The sequence below is a fragment of the Solanum lycopersicum genome, chromosome 1, assembly GCF_036512215.1.
Source record: "Solanum lycopersicum chromosome 1, SLM_r2.1".
NCBI classification, from domain to species: domain Eukaryota; kingdom Viridiplantae; phylum Streptophyta; class Magnoliopsida; order Solanales; family Solanaceae; genus Solanum; species Solanum lycopersicum.
Genome location: NC_090800.1, coordinates 42,533,983 through 42,544,621, shown reverse-complemented (window position 1 = coordinate 42,544,621; position 10,639 = coordinate 42,533,983). Strand labels below are relative to the sequence as shown.

General features: G+C 27.2%; 1 long non-coding RNA gene across 1 annotated transcript; it reads right to left on the bottom strand.

The window, feature by feature from the left end:
• Nucleotides 1-403: 403 nt before the first annotated feature.
• On the bottom strand, nt 404-5,097 carry LOC101260756 (uncharacterized). The gene is made up of 2 exons (XR_182321.5): nt 4,903-5,097; nt 404-717 (listed from the first exon to the last, which is right to left on the bottom strand). It is a non-coding gene; the product is annotated as an uncharacterized lncRNA (long non-coding RNA).
• Nucleotides 5,098-10,639: the final 5,542 nt, after the last annotated feature.

Here is a 10,639-nt window from a genome sequence, read left to right as displayed (position 1 = left end):
ATATAGATGAACTATTAGAAAATAATTACATACAAGAAAGTAATAGTAAACATACAAGTCCAGCATTTATAGTTATAAAACATAGTGAACAAAAAAGAGGTAAAAGTAGAATGGTCATAGATTATCGTAATCTAAATGCTAAAACTAAAACATACAATTACCTAATACCAAATAAAATACTAAAAATAAGACAAATACAAGGATATAACTATTTTAGTAAATTTGAAAAAAAAAGTATTTTTATAATATTATCTTTATGTCTTTATTAAAGTAGTTTGTCGTGAAGTGTCGGCCAGAAGATAAGATGGCCATATGTAAAGTTATGTCGGCAAGTAATAAATTAAAAGGCCACTAGTAGTTTGTCGTTTTGTGTCGGCCGAATTAATATAGGCCAAGTGTAAAGTTAGTGTCGGCCATTTCTGTTGGCCTAATGTGTAAAAATGTTGTATAAATAGAGGGCTTCTCCCTCAGTAATAAACAAGCTAAAAAAGCTACTTACTCTCCACTCTCTCTCTTATTCTCTCGCGCTATTTGTCTACTTATTGCATTAGTCACGTCTATTTTGAAGTCTTATTTAACTCGTTCGATGTGAAGCCCTTCCACACCTGTATGAAGCATCTCCTCTCGGGATTCACCGGACTTCGTAGCTTGAAACAACCTGTCCTTTTCCTTTTCCCTATGCTGAGGCAGCACCAACAAATCAATCCATCGAAGTTCCTATTGACATACATAAAAATATAGGGATGCCCTTGATGATTCTTCTCTTAAAAAATCGCTTCCACCCATAATTGCTATAAACAATTAAAAAGTTACAATTTTTTTTTTTGGAAAAGTAACATTTGAATTGTAATAAAAGCATGAAAAGTAAAACACAAATATTATTCATTTGTATAGTTAACTTACAGAGGAGAAACTTTTTTCTACATTTAGTCCTCCCCATATTATAAATTCCATATATAAGTTTTATATTTGTTTTAGAAGACAAAAATAAAGTAGAAAAAATAAATATAGAGGCGCACTGCAATATGATTAATTTTCTTAATATGTCTTTCTTATCTCAAATTTGATGTCTCGTAGAATAGAGTAAAAATATTAAAATTAAATTAATAGTTACTAAATACACATTTTAAGAAGATAAATTATTGACATTAATTACTAGAAGATGACATTGTCCTTCTCATTAAGTTTAACCCAATTATTAAATATTTCATGTGTCCCTAGTTGCTTGTCCACTTTTAAATTGGCATACCTATTAAGAAAATATTAATTGACATAGTGAGTTTACTATTTAACCCCTATTAATTATGGAGTGGATGAATTAAAAACATAAGATTTTCAAGGAATTGTACATTTTCCAAAGTAATTAATTGAGGGTATGATAGGTAAAAAAAGTTATCCTTTCTTGATTTGTCAAATCGAATAAATAATTAGAGATAACTAAACAAACAGTAGACTCTAATTAGGGACAGAGGAAGTATTTAAAATTTATAACTAAGGAAACTTAATTAGAAGGTAACAACTAAAGCATTAAACTGCAATTGTTGATATTTAATCATTATATAATTCAATATTAAGATTTAATTTAATAAATCAAATTTTAATTTAGTTGAGACCCAAAATGAGGATATTAAATATTTTTATAATGAAATTTTTTAAAAATATATTTTATATCTATATCAAAAATATAATAAGAGTAATATTTTGGTGGAGGTTAAAAGATCTTCTAACTTAATAAGAATTTTGGTATATTATTTTTGGGGGGGATTTAGATCTCTTTATTAATTTGATAAAAACAGTCTAAAAATATATATATTTTATCCTCAAGCACATGTAAGAATAAGTCTTTACAAATATTTAAAATATAAGAGGCAAAAAGTATAATAATTCATAATGACGATAGCTTTGGAATATGATGATCCACTCACAAAGTTGAAAGGCCAAGCATTACAACAAATTAAAGACAAATAGATTAATTAAGAACATAAATTAATTTGAAAGATGAAACAGTACATATATCTATTTAAAGTGATAATTATTATTTTTAATTTATTCTATTTAATTCACTCACATGTATACCAACTCAAAATATTATAGAAATTTTTATTAGTATTATTTAATTAACTAAATATTAAATGACATCTCAATTTAGTTAAAAGGTAAAATGATAATTTCATTTTGCCCTTTGAGCCTTCATCATACCTTTAATAATATATGATACATGATATGATATTGATATGACGATACAATATAAGTAAAGTAAAGTGAAATCTATTGACCACACTTGACCTTTGATTAAATAAAATTGACAAAAGTACACATGAATCGTCTTAGTGTATGATATAAATACAAATTTCCATGTTATTATTATACAAACACCATAAGTAGAGTCATAGGTATTTTATAAGTAATGAAAACGAAGAATGTAAGAAAGAAAATTAGACAAGTAGATAAATGCAGAAAAAAATAATATCTATCGTGTATGTTAGGTTATAAATGAAAGACAAGTAGAGTAAATAGATTAAAGAGTTACATTGATTGAATTTAAAATGTCGAAAAACAAAAGAAATCACAGTTACCTCATGCAAACGTGAAAAGGCAACTGACTGGTAAGATGTTCCACTTTCAAAATGAAAAGGCAATTCGCAAATAAAAATGGATGCACTCTCTGAGACAATGGTCGTTCTCAGTGATACTAGACGTTTTGACTATTACTCTAATAATAATAAGGTCGTGCCTTTTTTTTCTCGATAATGTATTTTTCTTGTCCGAGACTTTTCCTATACAATGAATAAGCATCAGAAAAAAAAAAGTGTCATTAACATTATGCTGATGTTATTATTTCCTACTTAGACAAACCAAGCTCTAAAGGACTTGTTGTGATGTTGTAGAATTTTCATCAGAATCACACATGATGTTACTATTCGAAAAGTTAGCTTATTGGCATATATACTATTATTATTTTACAAATAACTCTGGCTTTCCTTCCTTGTTCTCATTAGGAAAGTCTAGTGTTCCGCCTAGAATGGCCATCCGCAACTTCGAGGAGCATAATTTAGTGAAAAAATAATTCTAGTATCTCAAAAAGAAGTGTTTATATTATTTTCTAATATTCATTATCTAATATCTTTGTTAATGATTCTTTATTACATGACTAATATTTCAGTGTTGCTATAAATAGTTAATAACTTTCGTATAATCATTCTTTATGAACAACCGTTAATGAGTTATTATTGCTCATTATCACAATTTATTTATTTTCATTAAATCTGTTACAATTTCATTTAATCGTATGGATGTTTCTTTCCATTCTATACGTTACGTAATGTCCCATTTAGTGTATCAATTAATGAGCTTCTAATATATTTTCTTGATATTGTAAATGAGTGATTTCTTCATCCATAAAAGGGTATGCTTCACCCTTGTGAAAGAAAACAATTGAAGAGATTAAAATAAGGCTTTCAACTTTATACTTCCCAATCATACTTTGTCTTCCTTTCTTGGTTAAGTATTCTTGCATTTCTTTCTTGTTTTACTAACACGTTATCAACACGAGTCTCTAACCAACTGAGACCTACTTAATTCAAAATTAATTCCTAAAAGTTAATCAACTTACTTTTAAAGTCAGGTATACATTTATTTGTTTATAACATCTCTAATAGGACTTGCATAAATTTTATCTCTAATTTAATTACTGCGTATATAACTGGCTTTAGGTATTATTATAATACTTTACTAGTCATAATAATCAATATGTTTCAGATTTATATTTTTATGTTGCTTATATGCTAGTAACTTGTATTCTGAATTAAATAGTAGGAAATGTGAAAACATGCTAATTAGAAGACTTGTAAATATTTTCTTGCCATAAATTTATGATAAGTATTTGTATGTCATAAAGAAAGTAGTATTATATTAAATATGACTTGAAAAACATACAAACTTTTGACATCTATAACTATTGAAACTAGAAATAAATATTAAAAAATAATTAGAACATATAATAAATCTACCGTTTCATACTTTATGAGTTTATATAATTTTGTAGCATTCCATGTTTATACATATCATATACTTTATACTAATTCTTAATCATTTGAAGCATAAATTTATCTTTTATAATAAAGAAATCAACATCATGTTATTGACTCAACTATTTTATGATAGTTTTCATCATGACGAATTTGTCAAAGCTTGAATTTGTGGCACTTTAACTTTCTGGAAAAAACTATTTGTCATGGGTACTTGATGCTGAACTTCACCTTACCGCTAAAGGTCTGGATGATTGTATAATTGAAGGAAATGAAGCATCAAAGTCAAGATAAAGCGAAGGCTATGATTTTCCTTTGTTATCATCTTAATAAAAGCATGAAGATTGAATACTAATAGTGAAAGATCCACTTGAATTGTGGATAAATTTGAAAAGGAGGTATGATCACCTTAAGGCAACGGTATTGCCAATGGATCGTTATTAGTGGATGCACTTATGATTTGAATATTATAAAATCATAATTGAGTATAATTCTGTTGTATTTAAAACAATTAATGCAAGAAAATTTATACATGTACCAAAGAACCCAAGATATGTTATACATAGAGTATATAATAAATAATATTAAAGAAATATTTAGATAAGAACAGTTATCAAGAGAACTTTATGATAAAATATATTTTACTCTAGATAAAATATATTTTACTCTATAAAATATAAATCTTACTTTATGATGACTTCCGCACCCCCCCCCCATCATTATATTATACTCTATAAAATATATATCTTACTTTATGATGAATTCCGCACCCCCCAACTTCTAGTATATAATAACTAACATAAATTTAATCAATCATATATATGATATTCAGGAATATATGAAATTAGTTCTGCATAATTGTTAAACAATATACCTTTGTCTCTTGATTTTTCATGCTATCTAAAATATCTGACTTGATTTCGGATTTCTCCATTTTTTAACTTAGTTTTTATCTTGAGAGAGGGTTTTGAAAGGGTTTTTATCAACTTCAGCTTTTATTTGGCATTGCCTGCCTTTCATTTACATTTTGGCAATCTATATATACTAAATTCTAAACCTGCACATAAGTGCGCCTACTGTATGCTTTACGACTTTTTAAACAAAACTTTTCAAATGGACGGCTATACACATTGGCCTTTCAAAAAAGTAAAAGCTATTTACTATACAAAGGAATCTTATCTCTTATTTTTACATTTTTTCAAAGATATCTTATCCCTTTGTCTTCCATCTTTTTTGTCTATATCTATCTTTATGTCTTTTTCTTCTTTTGTCTTTGTCGTCAATTTTCTTTGTCTACTATAACTCTTTTTTTTAATCTTATTTTGCATTCTTATCTCTCTTCTTTTGTCTTTGTCGTCATTTTTCTTTGTCTACCATAACTCTTTTTTTTTATCTTATTTTGCATTCTTATCTCTTCATATTTATTCCAAATCAACATCTGATATAACGTTATCTTCTTCATTTCATTTGGAACATCTGTGATCTGGGTATTTGTATCCGATAAGTTTACAATATCTAATTAATAAGTCTTCTGAAATAAATTCTTTCTTTAATGCTCGTGTTGTAGGTTGTTCCTCTGGATTTAGTAATGATAAAACTCATCGCTGAACTTCATCCATATCTGCTCTTCTTAATTCCCTTGAGTTTGAATATATCACAACTTGATCTCTAGCATAATAGCTCCATATGGCATTTCCATTTAAATAATTATTTGTTAATTCTTGTATGATAGTTGATATACCAATTATTCTTTTATTGACATAAAAACTTGGTACTGTATCTTTGGTATTTCGTTCTGATGTTCAATATCTTCTGGTATGATCATATCTTTTGTTAATACTATCTTAGTTACTTGAATTGGAGATTTTACCTCCTCATATAATATTCCTACTGGTGCTTAGAAAACTTAATATAAAATAAGTTTCATTTTGTAACTCTTTTATATGTAATAAATGCTTTGTATAACTCTGGTATTCCACTGATTTCTTCTCCGTCATATGTATATATTGTACTTAGTAATCCATAACTGTAACATGTCTTAACTAGATTAGCACTACTTTTTGGTTGTGCTATAAGTCTTTTGTATCCTTGTAATTTTTGAGTTATATAGTCTTGACTTGGATCTTTAGTTTGGTTAGATCTGGGGTTGAGATTTAAATAAGTTTGGATTTTATATATATTTTCAATGTAGGTTTGTGTAATATAATTGTATCTTTCCTTTTCACTCTGGTTTTGTATAGTCACTGCATAGGTAGAGTTTGTGGTTCTATGGGTATTTGTTTTGGTGTATTTTGAATAAATGGTTTTGCAAATAACTGGTTTAAATTTGTATTTCGTGGTTTTTAACTAACTTTTCTGCTTGTACCTGCATCTGTATTTAAACAAACATTATTGGTTTTAGGGGGTTTCCCATCGTCTCCTTTTATATCTGGAATTTTACCGTCTTCCGATCGACGTAGCTCCACATTTTTACAGTCATGTTGCTGACTTATATTAGCTTTAGACTTCAGGTTATCTTCATTAGTCTTTAGCTTTTGTATCTCACTGTCCATACCATCCACTTGAGTACAAAGTATAGTAATGGCTTTGGGTAGCTTTTCTATTGTATCTTCATCTTTGTTCTCAGTCTTAATAGCTTTGTATTGATAAGTAGTCTGCAACACCATTCTTATTAGACTTTATCACTTGAATTGTAAATGTAAAGTTTAATATATTTAATACCAATCTTCTAATTTCTTTCATTGTTATTGAATCTTGTATTTTTCTGGTTAACCACCATTTTACTTGTGTATTATCTGTTCTTACAATAAATTTGTTATATACAATATATGGCTCAAATGCTAATAAACATTTATATATTGAAAATAATTCTTTCCTATTTATTTCCCATTTTATTTTCGTATTTGTATATGTGCCTGAAAAATATCTACAGTGATATTCTATATTATTATCATTATATTTATATTTTAATACTCCTCCATAACATTTTTCACTTGCATCAGTTTCTACTATATAAATAAATTTTTTATCTTCATCCGAAAAATATAATTTTGGTAATGTTTTACATAATAATTTTATCTTTTGTATTAGTGTTTGATCTCTATTATCAAAATGAAATTCTACATCTTTCTTTAGTTTTTGTTGTAATGGTTTTAAATTTTCTACTAATTTTGGTATATATTCTCTTACTTGGTTAACTAATCCTAAAAAGGTTTGTAATTTCTTTTTTGTATCTAATTGTTCATTCGAGGTTATTATTTTTGGTACTATATGCGTTTGCATTTTTATTCCATTTTTATCTATTTGTATTCTTAGGAATTCTATTTGTTTTTTCATTATTTCTGCTTTCTTTTTACTTTAACTTATTTCTGAGTGTTGTATAAATTTTTCTAATAATCTTATGTGTTCATCTTGTGTTTTAGAATATAATAATATATCATCAATATAAACTACACAATTTTCTAGTTGTTTAAAATAGTTATCCATAAAATGTTGAAATCTACCTGGTGCATTTTTGTATCCAAATGGTAATACATTCCATTCATAAAATCCTTGTGGTACTATGAATGTTGTAAGTCTTTTAGATTCGTCTTCTAACTTTAAATGATAAAATCCTGATTTACAATCAAATTTACTAAAGTAATTATATCCTTGTATTTCTCTTATCTTTAATATTTTATTTGGTATTGGATAATTATATGTTTTAGTTTTTGCATTTAAATTTCTATTATCAATTACCATTCTACTTTTTCCTCTTTTTTGTTCACTATATTTACTAACAATAAATGTCGGGCTTGTATGTTTACTATTACTTTCTTGTTTATATCCATTTTTTAGTAATTCAGTTATATGTATTTTAAATTCATTTAAGTCATTAAAATTATATTTTAATGGTTTTTGTGTTATTATACTATTTTCATCAATCAGTTCAATTTTAACTTCTGTTTTATGTTTTTCCTATCCTTGTAAAGAATCTTCGTCATATAATAATTTTTATTTTTCTTGGATTATTTTTACTTTATCTAAGGAAAATATAATTAATTCTATTCTAGGGTCTTCTTCTTTTATATTTTCTAATTTTTGTGTAATTTTTTCACTGCCTTTAATCCATTCTGTTGTTTTTCTTCTTTTGTTACCTACTCTTCTTGCTCCTATTTTTTGTTTACATGATGTTGTGAACCACCAGTGTGTTTTTGTTATTATATGTGGATATAATTTTTCTAAAAATGACATTCCTAATAACATATCCTTTGTTGTTAATTCAAAATTATATATTTCGTCTACAACTAATATTTTATCCCATATTTGTATTTTTATATTTTTTGCCTTGTATGTGATCATACTTCCTTCATTATTAAATCTTGTTACTACTATTGGTGTTTTTAACTTTTCCCATTTTTCTTCTGGTAAACAATTGTATTTACATATATTAGCCTCTGATCCTGTATCTATCATTGGTGTATAATATCTGTTATAATATCCTTCTATTATTATCTTCGCGAGTATATATATTTTCATATATTTTTTTATATTAATGTTCCTTTTTATTATGACCTTTTTATTTTGATAATTTATCGTTAGTTGTTTATCCTCTATATTATATGGTTTTACTTGTTCTAGCCATTTTATTCCTAATGTTATATTTTCATTTCCTTGATATATCTTAAATTTTATTGTCATTGGTGTACCTCCAATTATTATTTCTTGTTCCGTTATTTCTTCAATATTTATTAATACTTTTGGTAATTCTGAACATGAGTGTTCTTATCTTCCATAACTAACTCTCTCGTAATATAACTTTCTTCTTATCCTGTATTTATTAGTATTAAATATTTTCTTTGCTCCATTATTCCTGTTATATAATAATGTTGTGGTTTTATTTCTTCTTCTATTATTTTTTGTGAAATTATATTTATTCTTTTGGAACTATTTGAAGTACTCATTTTTTATGATGTTTGTGGTATATCATTATTATTTATTCTTTTTTATGTGCTTAGTCTTTCTTGTATTATCTCTAAATCTTCTTCTATATCAATTTCACACTAACTACTGTCCATGCCTTCAATTTGATATTACAACAACAATACCATGAAAAAAGTTTTAAAAAAATACTCTGAATTAATCTAATGCCTTCTGGTGGCTGAGCAACATAATAACTTTTAATGAAAAATCATGAAATCCATCCCGCTTAAGACGATATAATAATCGTCGAGGCGATGGTTATAACAAAAGAGAAAACCATATGGGTTCTAAAAATAACCCTTTAAAAGGCAAGGACAATCACTGTCATCTTTGTGGCCTAAAAGGTCAATGAAAAAATGAATGTCAACACCCGAGCATTTTGTCAAGTTGTATGAAAATTCCTTTAAAATGAAATGAAATAAAGGCGGCGCCTGCTCTTCAAATGCCCGAGTAGAGTAACATTGACTATCAAAGATGATGCTCAGGCAGGGTCTTCTAAAAAATATGATGAGAATGTTGAGGCGAATTTAACATTAAAAGACGATGTTTTTGATGGGCTCGATGATATTACTCATCTAGAATTTGAGGACTTCTTTGCAGATCAATTGAAGATTGATAATAGAACTAAGAAATAAATAATGTGTTATGTGTTTTTAATGTCTAATTTAAAGTTCATGTACTTAAAAAAAATTAAAGCTTGTACTTCTTATTATGTATTTTTATTCTGATGAAGATAAATAAAAAAAATTCTAGTCTTCAGTTGGACTCAAGATGAGTAGGGGAGATGTGTGTCTTCTGTATAGTGTCACAACTCATACGATACTAAGAGAAAATGGGCTCTAGAAGCGCGCCTTATTACTAATGGAGAAACATTATTTGTAATTGATAATTCATTGTATATTAATATGTCTCATAGAAACTTGTTAAGTTTAAAAGTTATTTGCCAAAATGGCTACCAAATTGAGACTGCTAATGAAGGAAAAGTTTAATATTTTTATATTACTACAATAAATACGGTGAGAAAACTGTACATGAAAAATTGCATGTACTTTTTTCTGAGTTGTACGATATAAATATTCATATAGTTGAATCACATGTCGTAGTAAACAAAAGATTTACTGGTTCTAATGATTTTATCATTTGGTATGATCGGTTGGGTCATTCTGATTATAATATGATGCGCAAAGTGATTGAGAATTCACATGGTCATTCTTTGAAGAACCAAAATGTTCTTCAGTCAAAGAAATTCCCTTCTATTGCTTGTTCACAAGGAAAGTTGGTTATCAAACCATAATAGGCTAAGGTCGGGGTGGAATTCCTTGCATTTTTAGAAAGGATACAGGGTGATATATGTAGACCTATTCACCCTGCATGTGAACCATTTGAATATTATATGATCTTGATAGATGAATCTACAAGATGTTCACATGTGTTCTTATTGTCAACTCATAGTATGAGTTTTGCTAGATTCTTTGCTCAAATATTAAGATTAAAAGCACAATTTTCAGATTATGCAATAACGATACTTCGTCTTGATAATGTTGGTGAGTTTACATATCAAGCATTTAATGATTATTGTTTATCCACTAGAATAATAGTTGAAAATCTTTTTGCACATGTTCATACTTAAAATGATCTAGTAGAGTCTG